Source organism: Tupaia chinensis, unplaced genomic scaffold (genome assembly GCF_000334495.1).
Source record: "Tupaia chinensis unplaced genomic scaffold, TupChi_1.0 Scaffold145257_1, whole genome shotgun sequence".
NCBI lineage: Eukaryota > Metazoa > Chordata > Mammalia > Scandentia > Tupaiidae > Tupaia > Tupaia belangeri.
Genome location: NW_006205117.1, coordinates 403,973 through 419,366, shown reverse-complemented (window position 1 = coordinate 419,366; position 15,394 = coordinate 403,973).

Below are 15,394 nucleotides of genomic sequence, written 5' to 3'. Positions count from 1 at the left end.
TCGTAGAGTGGATTGAATAGACTATTCCCAAAGCAAAATAAGTGGAAAATTTGAAAGTAAAAAAAAAAAAAAAAAAATTCTCTGGTATTTAAAAAAGCAGATTCAAAGCAAAATATAAATCTGGTTTTCATAAAATTGATTCTCTGCCTTTATCAGCCAACAGATCAGATGAAAAATATATCACCCCTTTCTGCTCTAATTTTAGCATTGGTTTTTAATTCAGGTAGAAGTTTTGCATGATTCATTAATTTATACAGATTTGATTTTAAAGCATGGAGAAGTTTCATCTGGACAGGAGGACTGAATATCAAGTGAAATGCTAATCACAATCCCAAAGTCCAGACATGTAATTATGAAATTTTATAGAACCAAATTGAACCTTCAAAGACACTAATCAAAGTATTCTAAGTCCACAAAATGATTTACTTCTTCGTAAAATGTAAATCTTAGTCTACAATCTATTAGTGCTATCTTATTTTATTTTATTTTATTTTGTTTTATTTTGTTAAGAGGAATGTGATACCCAAAATGGAAAACACGTAAGCCCTATGTTAGCATTAGGTTATTGCCTAACATGAAGATGAGACATCCCCAGATTGACTTCTTCTGATCCTCAACCTGGTTTCAATTCTTTGATATCTCTTTATTTAATGCTGAGGAACTTTTACCTGTCCTCCTGAGACAACATCATGGAAATTTACCCAGATTCATATGATTAGACATCCGATCCCAAGTTTCACTTCCAAAGATCTCACTTAGTACTCCAAATACTTGACCACATTCCTCAATCTCTGTGACTACCTTAGTTCTGTAACAATGTTCTCTGACTTTGATGCTTTGGTGTCATTCTTGGATGCCCTAATCACCTATGGTCAAACCCAGTCTGACCACCTAGATGAACCTGGAATGTCCCATAGTAAACAAGATTTTAAATGTCCTCTGATTCCTAGACAACCAAGTTAGCCCAGCAAATTCCAGGCTGAAGATTTTAGTTTATTATCTTCTTATAGACTTTCTCTGTACACAAAGTAAGTACAGTGTCTACATAAAATTCATTTCAGCAACAAGTATAGAAGAATCAGAACAGTGTGTTTTTTAATTTTGTCAATGCAGTTTCATTATGTACTATGTGGTTCTGGTACTCCTAGCTTAACATCTCATAGACTGCATCTTTACACAGATCTGATGTGCCTCAGTCTACTAGCTTTCTCTTTCAAGATCATCTTCCAAGAAACCCTCTTGCTTTCTGAAATGCAGCATTCCAGGATAGGCAGAAAAGTATTATGGCATCAAGGCAGGGACTGTAGTGACAGGGAAGGGCTGAATCAGGGCTAGGTGTTGCACTGCACCGGGGATGGACTAAAGTTATCTGAGTCAGGTATGCAGAGATCAAGCTGAAAAAGGTCACAGAATGCCTCAACTCTAGAAGGGGACCTTTTAATCTAGTCCCTTCACAACCATCCATAAAATTTCCTATAGTCAAATGCCTAGGCTCTAATCTCAGGTATTCCAGTTCTGTAATTCTGTAAAAGATGTTGGAAATTATTACAAGGTTTCTGATTTCAAAATAAAGTTGATCTATTTGGAGTCATAATTATCTTAATTATCATTGCATTATAGGCTGAATGTTCATTTTAGATTAGAAACTTTATTCAGTATTTTACCTACATTTTTTCTTTCTTAAAGTATTTTACAAATAAGAAAAATTAAAGTTTGCCTGACATTATATAACTACTGAAGGTCAAAGTTGAGATTCAAATACTGAAACTCCAAAATCCAAAGCTATTCTCAGTCTCTTCTCTATACTTTAAGTCTTATCTCTGGTTCTGGCTGCCATGGGTATCTACACAATTTAATCTTTGAGCCTTTAGAGTCAACAACAATTCTGAGAAGACTCACTCGACCATTTCTTCCAAAGAGAATTGGCTCAAATCTAACCAAACTTGAAGATAAAAGATATAGATTCGCATCCCGGACCCAGTGGCTTAAAACACGCCGGGCATGTGTGTGTGAGTGTGTGAGTGCCCAAGATCCCAAGAGGAGAACGGAGGAGAAAAGATTGTGACGTGACCATCCCCCCTGGGGGGGTGACTTCTTGCTTTCTGTCTCTCTGTCTCTGTCTGGCAAGCACACACGTCCTATAGCAAAAAAAAAAAAAAAAAAAACTCCCAAAAAATAAAATAAATAAAAAAGATTAAGGGCAGGGACTAGCAGATGGTGTAATGGCTGCATCACTGGACACCCTTGTAGTCAACACAGTCCAAGGTCTGGACCCAGCAGCTTAAAACTCATGCTGGGCATGTGTGCGTGCATGCCCAAGATCCCAAGAGAGTGGTGAAGAAGGGATTGTGGTATGGTCATCTGGCCTGGAGGATAATTTCTCGCTTTCTGTCTCTCTGTCTCTCTGGCAACTGCATGCACCCTATAGCAAAACAAAAAAAGAAAAAAAGAAAAAAAAAAGAAAAAGAAAGAAAGAAAGAAAGAAAGAAAGAAAGAAAGAAAGAAAGAACGAACAGCACAAAACACACAACTCTCTTTATAAAACAAAAGGTCAAGGTCTTCCAAAAACATTGTCCAGAAGTGTCAGCATTCTGGGACCAGTAGTAATTTAAGATGCTGGACTCCCACATGGCTAACAGCAGTTCAAGTCCCAGACCTTGAAAATCATGCAAGTTGTGTTTGTGTGTGCATTCCCAAAATCCTAAGATAAGAATGGAGGAGAAGGGATTTCAGTGTGGCCACTCCCCTTGGAAGATGATTTCTCATTTTCCTCATCTGTTTCTCTCTGGTGAGTGTGTGCACCCTATGTCAAAAACCTAAATTAAAAAAAAAAAATTTAAAAAGCATCAGCCTTCTAAAGAGGTACAATACAGCACCAAATATGTCATTTGGTATTTGTTATGACTACAACTCTTTAAAAGTTTATTTATTTATTACATGAGAGAGACAGAGAAACAGTATCCTTAACAGGGGCTTCATCCCCTGATCCTTGGGCATGATCCAGTGTGTAAATGTAGGCACTGAGGTGCAAATCCAGGAAGCAAACCCGGGACTCAAATTCAAGACAGTCCCACACTAGTCCACTTGCTTTACTGCTGCTCCCTCACTTGTCCCTGGTATGAATACACATCTTATTGTTGTCTTGTTCCCCTGAAAGGAGTCTAGCATGGTAGACCTCTGTCTTTAAAATTATAAACCCTCAAGTGTGTCCGCATCACAGACAGCATGGAAGGCTCGTAGGACTGAGAGGCTGTCAAAACACTGTACGTGGCACCAGACTCCAAAGGACACACTGCTTTGCTTACTCAAATTCAAATCTGGGTCTCATTTATTTTTTTTCCTTCACTTAAAAAAAATAGTTTATATCTTTAGTGCAGTTTTGTGTTAACAGGTAAATTGAGAAAAAAAAGTACAGGGTTTTAATACACTCTGTCTTCCTACACCCACTCTTTCTCTCTCTCACACACACACAGGCTTCCTCATGGTTAAAAATCCCCATCAGCGAGGTAAATTTGTTTCCATCAGCGAACCTACATGGACATACCACTATCACCCAAAGTCCACAGTTTGCATTAGTGGGTCATTCTTGGTGTTGTACATTCTGCGGCTGAGGTAAGTATGTAATGATGCATACCCACCATTGTATTGGGTCGCTGTGAAAGTCAAGATGCATTTTTACATAGAAAAACATAGAAAAATACTTCATGATTTTACCTATGACCTAATAGTATCACACAGAATAGTTTTGTTTTGGTTTGGTTTTTTGGGGGGTTTTTTTGAGAGATTTTTGCTATAGGGTGCGTACACTTGCCAGAAAGACAGAGAGTGACAGAGAGACAGAAAGCAAGAAATCACTCCCCAGGGGGGACAGCTACACCACAATCCCTTCTCCTCCATTCTCCTCTCTGGATCTTGGGCATGCACGCACATGCACCCAGTGTAAGTTTAAGCCACCAGGTCCAGGACTTGAACCATGGTTGGCTACATGGGAGTCCAACGACATAGCTATTACACCATCTGTTGGTCTCCAGAATAGTTTCACTGCTCTTAAATCCTCTCAAAAAAAAAATATATATATATATCTGCCTGTTCAGTCTCACTATCCTAAGGCAACTACTAATATTCTTACTGTCCCCATAGCTTCACATTTTCCAAAATGTCACAAAATTGGAGTCATACAGTATATAGACTTTTCAGATTAACTTCTTTTACTCAGTAATATACATTTAAGTTTCCTCCATTTCTTTTTATGACCTGACATTCATTTTTTTAATATATAGATCATAGATTAGTTTATTTTTAACATTCGTCATGCGTGAATTCATAGGGAATAGGTTCCAGAAGCTCAGGCTCCTTTCCATTGGTTCTCACAAGGTTTGCTTCTCTGGGTAGAGCAGGCTGGCACTTCAGTTGAACCCAGGTACCTTTCTCTTTTGCTTCCTTCTTTTTCTGATCATTTTCCTCCATATCGCTGCACTTAGAATCCTTAATATGCTAAATACACACATTAATTCTCTAGGCAAGAATCTTGCCCTTAATTTGTTTGTTTACAACAATGCCAACAGCATGCTGGGTAACATTGTAGACTCTTCCATTTCTGCCATGGTAACATTTGTGGGGCATTCCTTTTTGAATAGTACACGTTCCCTTGATGTCTACACTATCACCTTTCTTGTAGATTTGCATCTATGTCGCCAAAGGAACCACTCCATGTTTTCTAAGAGGCCTAGAGAACATGTATCGGGTGCCTCTCCTCTTTCCTTTTGTGTTCATCATTTTGGTTAATTACTGGAAGATGGTGGTTCTGGCCAAAAGGAAGCAACACTCATTACTTTTTAAACTTCATAATCTTCTATTGTCTAGATGTAGCACAGTTTATTCATTTATTTACTAAAGGATATCTTGACCGCTTTTAAGTTTTGGCTCTCATGTATAAAGTTGCTACAAACATAGATGGGCAGGTTTCTGTGTGGACATAAATTCGCAGCTGATGGTTTGTATTCAAACCAAGGACTACGCGACTAGATTACATATGATGATTTTGCTAAGAAACTGCTGCACTACCTAGCTCTCATTTCTTTATTTCATTTTATTTTATACATTCAATCACGATACATCACTACAGCTTGTAAAGTGAATTTATACAATATAAATACACTTCACACCAGTCCAGCTGAAGATACCATACGTGTTATCATCCACAAATAATTATTAATTTCTGTGCCCCATAAATGTCTTCGTCCTTATTTCTTTTTCATTCGGGGGAAAATCGCCTGAGATTCAAAATTTCCTCTATTCAATGATACCATCATTCTCAAAGGATGCCTCTGAATAGAGCCAGGCATCTGGCTGGGATATCTCCACCCTATTACTTCTCCAATCTCTAAGTAGGGCCACAGGGAAAAGAAACCCTGGCACCTAATCATAGAGCATCAATGAAGCAATCACAAATCGTACCCAGGAACTTTCGACCATCTGTGTCACGTCAGGAAGAGGTTGCATCCCGATCATAGTGCAGTGTGTTGTGCTGGCAGCAGTTTTTCCTACCCACAGGCAAGCTGGAGGGTTAAAATGTGCAAAATCTCTTCAGCAGTTTTCATGTTGGACTGTCAGTGTTAATGCCACTCATAGTTGTTTATGCTCCATCAAGCCCTGTAGGATTTTCTCAGTTGGAGAAATACCTTACTGTCATCAGCTAAATGGAGGGTCTGGAGCAGGAGAGAATCTCCAGATCAGTATTTGGGGACTCAAACTTCTACATTTTCATTAACTTTTCGTGACAATATATGCAGATGAGCAGGGTCTCTCTCCACTGCCACCTGCATCACACAGGTGGACGCCCTTCTTGTTCAGAGATTCTTATACATCCTTTCACGAACACAGCAGGCTTCACAGAGCCTGTCAATCCACAAACAAGGACAAAATGATAAACTGTTGTCACTTAGACCTGCTGAGGAGTCTCTTACTTTCTATGCCAAAAAACGCTAGTATGTGTGTTGCCTGCTTCTGAATTAACATTAAAAATACTGAGCCATAGGACTCCATCACTGTCTGGTAAGTTTCTTATCTCAAAGCTTAGATATGCCTGTAGAGTCAGTAATCATTTACCCAGATATAGTCTCCCCTACCGTCTAAAGAAGCATTTTATTTTACTCTTGCCCAGTACCCCCAGGGAGACTGCAGATAGTAAAAAATCTTTGTTCTTGTAAGATACATATCAACAGGGAGAAGCAGATTGCATAGTGGTTATATTGCTGGATTCCCACATGGTTAACTGTGGTTCAAGTCCCGTAACCAGTGGTATGAAACTCATGCCGTGTGCATGCATGCCCAAGATCCCAGGAGGAGAATGGAGAAGAAGGGATTGTGACATGGCCATCTCCCCCACCTCATGGGGCAATTTCTCACTTTCTGTGTCTCTGGTAAGCACACATACCCGATAGCAAAAACCTCTATTTAAAAAAAAAAAAAATCAAGCTTTTGTTTTCTTTTGTTTTCCTTGTGATAATTCTTTGGGATTCTAGTTTGCCATTTTCTTGGCAAGTGGCTTCCCAAATAAAGAAAATTTCCTTTCTCCAACACCTTGTCTCTTGATATATTGGCTGTTGTGCAACCAGTGGAATAAACTTGGACTTGTGCATGCGTGTGACACATGCACCTGCACAGGAGAGAGAAAGCACCCCTCCAACAATGCCTGGTCATGTCACAGTCCTTTCTCTTCCAGTTCTCCATCTCCAGGATTTGAAGCACAGGCACTCACTCAGATACCCAGCATGTTTTTCAAGTCAATGGTGCTGGGACTGGAATGCTAGCCAGCAAACTGGGATCTGTCTTCCTCTGCAAAGCACATAACCATAACACTATTGGGTGAGCCCAGGACTCTCTTAAAGACACATCATTGTTAGAAAACCTGCCAATTTCACAGTCTAAAGCAATAAAGTAGTAAGCCTGGGAACATATACAGTATAAAGCACAGGTATAATAATATCCACCTTATAACTAGATAGTCCCTAATTATAATATAAATATATAATGTAGAAAAAAATCTTAGTATGGAAATCTGGAGTAGTAAGCTAATTTTTTCGCTTGGCCTTGACCATGAAATGTAAGGTACAATCATATATGATAAGAATTATTTTGAAATTGTATTATTTACTTAAGTAAAAATAGTCTAGCAACAATGTGGAGGTTTCTCAAAAATATACAAATGGAACTACCATATGACATAATCTCACTCTTTGGTATTTACCCAAAGGATAGGAAAACAGTCAGAAAGACATTTGCACATTCATGTTTATTGCAGCATTATTCACAATTGCTAAAACATGAAATAAACCTAAGTGCCCAACATCTGAGGACTAGACTGAAAAAAAAATGTAGCATATATACACTATGGAAACTACTCAGCCATAAAGAACAACAAGACTGTCATTTTATAGAAAGTAGATGAATATAGAAGATGTAATGCTAAGTGAGATAAACCAGAGTAAAAGAGACAAACATTGTATATCCTCATTCTGTAGATACCAAACTTTTACACTCTACGGGAGAAATCGAAACATTCAAAGACATTATAGTAGAGAGCACAAGCACAGATTTCAGAGATTATATGGGAGGGAAGTGGATAGCAGGCATTGGGTGGGAGGGACTTAGCAAAAATCATTTAATAGACACAAGAATGTAAAGTTTTTTTGTTAATAATGTTGCACATAGGAATATCCTTTTGATTTGATTATCAGACACTACATGCATGCTTTGAAAAGCCCTATTCCAGTCTATAAAGATATTCAATAACTAAAAGTAAATAAAAAATTATAAAATTGGAAAAAAAGGAAAAGAACAAATAATATAACCGATACTCATATGTTCACCACCTAGTTTAAGATAGAATACATTACCAAAACAATTGGAGTCCCTTCTGTCACATGCCCATTCCAGAGGCAACAATGTGATGAATTTAGTGCTTATGATTTCCTTACTTATATTTTTATCTCTTAAGTATGTATTCCCAAACAAAGTCTTCTATATTGTTTATCCAGTGCCTTATTTAAATAATAAATCCACATACCCCTCTGCAACTAGCTTTTCTAAAACAAATAAAAGTCTTAGTAGTAGTAACAGAGGTTTAACAGTAGACATTTGGTACAGTTGAACTAGATATTGAGAAGAGCTCAGTGTTGGGTTCTGTGCCAGCTCAAAGCAGCTTTGGGCTGCAGAGCAAGCCAGTACTACTCCCAGACCAGAAAGGCCACGGGAGAGGGGGTTTGATGGTTGGAATCCAGAAGAATGTGTGTATAAAGTGACTGCTGGACAGATGTCTGCCTCCCACGACAAAACACAGCTGATATGTGACAATGGGACAGGAAGGGAGCTGGGGGGAATAAATGCCCAAACTCGCTCTCCTCCCAACCTCCAATATTTTGTCTCTGTCCCTCCTGGTAGAGCCCAAAGGAGCCCAAAGGAAAGTAAGGACGTGTGGGGTACAGAGATTAGCTAGAAGGACAGACTGTCTTATTTAAGACGGAATCTGGGCAGACTCTGTTTCTTATTAGCATGATCAAAGCTCCTCTCCTTAATATTCAACTGCTTAACTAACCTTTTAGTTCAATCATAAAGGAATGTAACTTTTAACTATAAAGCTTTTGATAACCACAAACTTTATGAAACATTTGTTATGGGAAGTTATACTCATTCACCTAAATAAAAAATGTTTGTAATCAGAAGTTAATTTACACACTGAAGTTATATATGTGCTCACAAATATCAATGTCAAAACTGATCCAGCCCTCTGTATATGAACTTATCCTTCTCATACATTCTCATTTAAGCAGAGGGCATGTTGGCTAGCCTCCTCCTATAGCTGTAGAAAGAATAAATTAATCTTACCTCTGAAAAAACTTATCTAAACATATGACAAAGTGCTGCATGAAGGCTGTCTTTGAGATTTATATAAGTCATGGTTCACTTATTGGGCCTTGAAATATAGAAAAATTCTAAATTATCAAGGTTTCATATACTAAATTGTTTGTTACTTATAGTCACCCAAATAACAGTGATTCCAGATCTCTCCAGGGTATTTGAAGAAATTACCTGAAACCAAGAGAACAACAGGAACATCTTCAGGTGTATGCCTGTCTCTTCAAAACTTACCTGCAGGGACCAGCAAGTCCTTCAGTGATTAAGGTCCTAGATTTCCATGCAGCCAACCATGGTGCTAGTCCCACACCCAGCAACTGTCTCTGGCAAGCACACAAATCCTATAGCAAAATAAATTTAAAAAATAAACAAACAAACAAATAATACAGAAAAATCTTATCTGCAGATAGAAAATGTCAGAGAAAGGATGAAATAGAGAGCCAAAATATTGAGGATGTACTGCTTTTCTCTTAATGTTTGACTCTTAGGACATGCATTAGCACTGTAAAATCAGGTCTCCGGAAAATTGACTTAACTTTTTAAAAAATTGCCACAGGGCCATATGTGAGAGACAGAAAGGGTGGTATGGAAGCACTCCTACTCCCACATGGGGCATAGACAAGGTCCAATCCCTTTTTCTCCATTTATCTGTCCTGTCAGGATTCTGGACATGCACACATAACATAGCTGGCTTGCTTTTCAAGTCTCTAGGACAGGGATTGGAACCATGGTCCTCTACGTGGGATCTGGCTCAAATAACTACTAAGCTACAGGACCAGGCCAGGAAGACTATTGAATATATATTCTAGGACATTTAAAAAATTTCCTTAGCTACAACTGATAACCAAACAAATGCTAGGGGGACCAAGTGTCTGTTTTCACACCTTACCTTTTGCAATACTAACTCTACTTTTCTTTGCATATTTATATACACTCAAAAATAAATTTTAAAAAACATGCTAATTTTAAAAAAGGCTTTTCTCTAATGTACTTTAGTAGAGCATGTAGTTGTGGGTGAGTTCTGGAACCTTTTCTCCAGGACCTCTCTATGCTTCTCAGTGTTATCCTCCAAGGTGTTCTGAATCTGGGGCCTGGGTTCCTGAGTTCTTAGGAGGAAGCTGGTTGGGGGCGGGGGTGGCTGGGAAGGATTTTATCAATGGATGTACACTAAGTCTAGTGTTACTCAGTCCTTACTTTTCTTCCTCTAGCCTCACCTTTATCTGATTCTGTAGAAGTTTCCCCAACATTTTCTTTAAAAAAAAAAAATTGCCATACAAAGCATGTGCTTGCCAGAGACAAAGAGAGAAATCATGGGGAATGGGCATAGCACAATGTCTTTTCCACTTCTCCCTCCCTTAAGGATTTTGGGCACACATGCACACATGCACACATGCCTGGCATGTTTTTCAAGCCACAACATCCAGGACTCAAACCTTGCAGTTGGTCATGTGGAATCCAACTGCCTTAACCACAATGCCACTGGCTGGCCACAGTGCCCCGACCCTTTCTAAGTAACCAGTATTGAAACTGAGACTGTGTCCTTTAACACTTTACCCATACTCATAAATTTACACATGCGTATCCTGGTATGGGAGTCTGCTCATACTACATTTCCTACACCTATCATTTCACACTCACACATGGAATCTCTATTTTTAAGAAAGTTGACTTAGCGCTAACTACTTCATTCTCACTATATATTAGATGTTTTCAATTCCAAATTTTACCTCATCAAATAAGATTATTACTTCCCTTTTTATTTTTGCTTTTCTCTAGTATTTCTTGCCCATCCTTTTATTTTTAAACTTTACCATGCCAAGTGTTTACTTAAACTGAATGTATCTGTTTATTTTTCAAAGCCAATCTCAGTTTTGATTCAATAAGAGAATATGGCTAAGTAACATTAAATGTAACAAATCTATATGTTTATGTTATTCCTTACATCTTACTGTTTGCTCATTTATTTTTTGTTATTGCAAACTCTTATATTTCTCTTGCTTTTGATGTTTTGCTATTTATTCCAACTTTTCCCTGAATTTTGAAGTTGTGTACTTTTCCATTCTATAAGATTTACCTTTGTTTGTCCAACACTTAATAATATTGAATATTATTTATCTTTTTGATTTATTTATTTTTTTATTGGAGAGGTTTTGCAACAGGGCACGTGCACTCACCAGACAGACAGACACAGACAGAGAGACAGAAAGTGAAAAATCACCCTCCAGGTGGGATGGCCATACCACAATCCCTTCTCCTCCATTCTCCTCTCGGGATCTTGGACACACATGCACACGTACGAGGCGTGAGTTTTTTAAGCCACTGGGTCCAGGACTCAAACCGTGGTCGACTACATGGGAGTCCAGCGACATAACCATTATGCTAACTGCTGGTCCCCTTTTTTATCTTTTTTTTTTTTTACATGAAACCAAAATAACTGTTTTTCTCTGCTGAGATGTCATATATCTTTACTGTTTTCTTTTCCTTCTCCAATATGGTCACTTAAAAAAGCTTTCTTTCATCACTTTCTTTCTCAGTGATGACGTCTCTAGGATGCTTCTCCTTTTTTAACTCTGAACAGCTCCCTAACACCTAATTCTAAGTTTTTCAGCAAACATTTAGTAACAACAGTTTTCTTTTTTTTCTATCTCCTCTGTTTCAACCGTTTGTATTTAGCACTTAAGTCATCCATTCCTTGCTATTTTGTCAATACTCATTTACACACATTTTATATCAATTTGGCTGTATTTATATTTATTTAGATACATTTTATATGCACTTTACATTTTAACCTTTATTGTTTGTTGCTTGATTTCTTCTCTTTATTCACATTGAGACTTCTTTTGATGTAAGGTTTTATTTTTATTTTTATTGTTTTTAAGTCATATTTTTGCTATAGGGTGCATGCACTTGCTGTAGAGAGACAGATAGACAGAAAGTGAGAAATCACCCGCCTCCCTCTGGGGCAGGGGGCCAGGGGAGTGGCACATTGCAATCCCTTCTCCTCCATTCTCCTCTCTGGATTTTGGCCATGCATGCACACATGCCAAGCATGAGTTTCAAGCCGCCAGGTCCTGGACTTGTACCACAGTTGATTATGTAGGAGTCCAGTGATGTAACCATTTCACCATCTGCTGGAACCCTGATGTGAGGTTTTTTGCAAATACTTTTCTCATTTGGAATACATGCTTGCCATATTCTGTGACTCCTCACAAATGCTCAAATATCTGTCTTTTCCTTTAACAGATGAATTCTATCCACATTCTCAGCTTGTAGATTCTCCTCCCAGTGGTCTATAGCAATTAGTTCACCCTATCCTTAGTTCCAGATTTCCAACTTCGTTTTTTTTTTCTCTTTAAGTATTTTTAAAAATTTTTTGCCTAGAAACTTACAAAATTTTCTCTTTGCATTTTCTACCTTCTCAAAAATTATACAGGCCTATTCTTCACATTTCCTAGCCTACTCTATTATCTTTTACAGTTTCTAAATTTCTTCTAATCACTTGGTACTATGCCAAGCTGATGATCTTCCAATTTAATTTTATTTCTTACTTACCCATACTCCTTTTGTTTTAGAGAGAGATTTTTTTTTATAGAGTGTTTGCACTCACCAGAGAGAGAGAGAGAGAAAGAGAGAGACAAAAAGCGAGAAATCACCCCCACAGGGGGAATGGCCAGCTGCAATCCCTTCTTCTCCATTCTCCTCACAGGATTTTGGGCATGCACACACATGTGCCCATGATGAGTTTTAAGCTGCCAGGTCCAAGACTCCAACTGCGGGCAACTGTGTGGGAGTCCAGAGCCATAACCATTATAGCATCTGATAGTCCCTAGATTCATATTCATTTTTTAAATGTCTTTTTTTATACTATATAATTAAGGTATATAACATGATGTCTTGATATATGTCTACACAGAGAAATAATGATTAGTCTAGCAAACTCATCAATAATATATATTGATTTCTGTAGTCATTGTGTGTGTGTGTTAAGAACATCTAAAATCTGCCGTCTTAGCAAATTTTCAATGTGTAATACAATACAATTGACTATATTTTTCACGTTGAACATCTGCATCTAGATCAAGATGTTTTCTGTTGAAATAAGGGAAAACTTGGGACCAGCAGTTGGCGTAATAGCTATGTCACTGAACTCCCATGTAGCCGACCATGGTTCCAGTCCCGGACCTGGTGGCTTAAACTCACGCCGGTTATGTGTGCGTGCATGACCAAGATCTCAAGAGGAGAATGGAGGAGAAGGGATTGTGGTGTGGCCATCCCCCCAGGGGGTGATTTCTCACTTTCTACCTCTCTGTCTCTTTCTGTCTTTCTGGCGAGCGCACACGCCCTATAGCAAAAGCCTCTAAAAAAAAAAAAAAAAAAAAAAGGAAAGAAGGGAAACTTCAACCAAAACTGGCCTAAATAATAACAATACATAGTTAATGTAACTGAAATTTTCAGTTAAGGCCAGTTTCAGAGCTGATCTGATTAGCAGTTCATCGAGAACTTGTTTTCTTTCTTTCTTTTCTGGCTCTCCGGTGTTGGTTTTATCCTCTGTTGTAATGATTCCAAGCCTCACATTATTAACATGGCACACCTTTCAGAAGAAGATTGTCTTTCAGAATATTTTTTCAAAGAAACCTCTAGCAAATTTTCCATCATGTTAAATTAAACGTAATTGGGTCTTTGCCCCATTTTAAGCAAATTCTTCTCTTACCCTGAAAATTCCACATTGTGATTACTCAAGCTTGGGTTATTTGAATCAATCACTATGGCAATGGTATGGGATTAGTCTCAATGTCCATACAGACCATGGCTCATCCCTAGACCTGGGTGTGGGTCAGCTTCTCAAGAAACATGTCAGTAATATCATGGAAAGATACATTGGTGCCCTAATAAAAACCTGGGTGCTGTTAGTAAAGAAGAATAAAGGAATTATTGCTCACTTGATCACAGCAAATGCCAATTACTATTACTAATTCTGTTTCCTCCTTGATTGTGAATTAAATTTTGCAGATTTAGAGTTTCATGTATAGCAATTTTGGGGTATACTACCTCATAGTTTTACCTACCAACTATATGATGAACATAAATCTATATCTGCAATCTCAATTTCTTTCCAGGAATCTAAATTTGTATTTAGATTAAATACAAATTGATAATTGTCTTGGCTCACCTGAACTTTAAATTTGACTTTTCCAACACCTGCATAGATATCATCAGTAATCCAAGACAGAAGTCTCACAATAACCTTGGATTAATATTCATGCCTTTTGCTTATCATACTTTCTCCAAAGCTGGAGAACTTCCTTCTCTCTGAACCAAATATTTAGATCGTCTTTATTGATATACCCCTTGCCTAGCCTCATATTACAGTCCCTCAGGCACATGGAAGTTTTGTCAAGGGTAAATTTAATACTCAGTCTTTGCTCCTGACTGCATCATTCTTCCTAAAGCTCTGCCTACTTTCATAATGTGAAATCATCATGGTAAACCAGCTTAGTATTAAGAGTATGAAAAATTAATGTCATTACCCTTTGTTATCCTTGATTTCTTGGTTAGAACTACCATCGAAAATACTTCACTTTTCTATGCCTGTATCAACATCTGTTCTCCATGCCTGGAATTTTCTGTTCTCCTTTAACACCTGGATGAAGTGACGTTTTTCTGACTCATCCCAGTCCTGACAGTTACTTCCCAAATACCTTACACAGACTTAATCTTCTATTATAAAAAGTATCTACTAGTGTCCAGAAACACTGCATCATAATTATTCAGTTTTGTCTATTTCTATAGCAAATAGCAATGTCCTTGATAGGGAAGTAAAGATACAATAAGTATTTTAAGAGGGAAAGGAGGGAGGGAAGGAGAAATATGTCATGTAACAAATAGTAACAAATATAATGTTCTTTATAATATTTGCCTCCAATGTCCAGTAGAGCTCTTTAAGTTTGTTTATTTATTTTATGAGACACAGAGACAGGCACTCCCAACAGGATCCTCACACCTCACCCCCAGCCCCAGCCAACCAGAAACATGGGCACATTGGCACCTCTGGCGTGGACAGAGAGACCACAGGAAGCACACCTAGGACCTCCTCTGTGGCTTCAGTATTGTGGAACATTATGTTACTCTTGCATCACCATGTCTGACCTCAGAAGACAGATTATTTTTTAATGGGGAAAAAGAAATAATTTGAGCATGAAAATGGGGATCTGAATCTAAATTTCTCTACTAATCATGTTGTATAATAATGTCCCCAGCCCAATAAATCCCTTTTCTTTCCAGTTCCAACATCAGTGATGTACATATACAAATAATTCTAATCAGCCAGAATTATTAGGTTGGCACTGGAGCATTATGGGATATGCAGTTCAGTGAAAATGTTATGACTCAAATGAAGCATGCTACATTGGTAATAGTATCTGGTTTCATGTAACACAGTAAAGAGCTGCATAGGCACTAAATTAGACACAAAAATCAC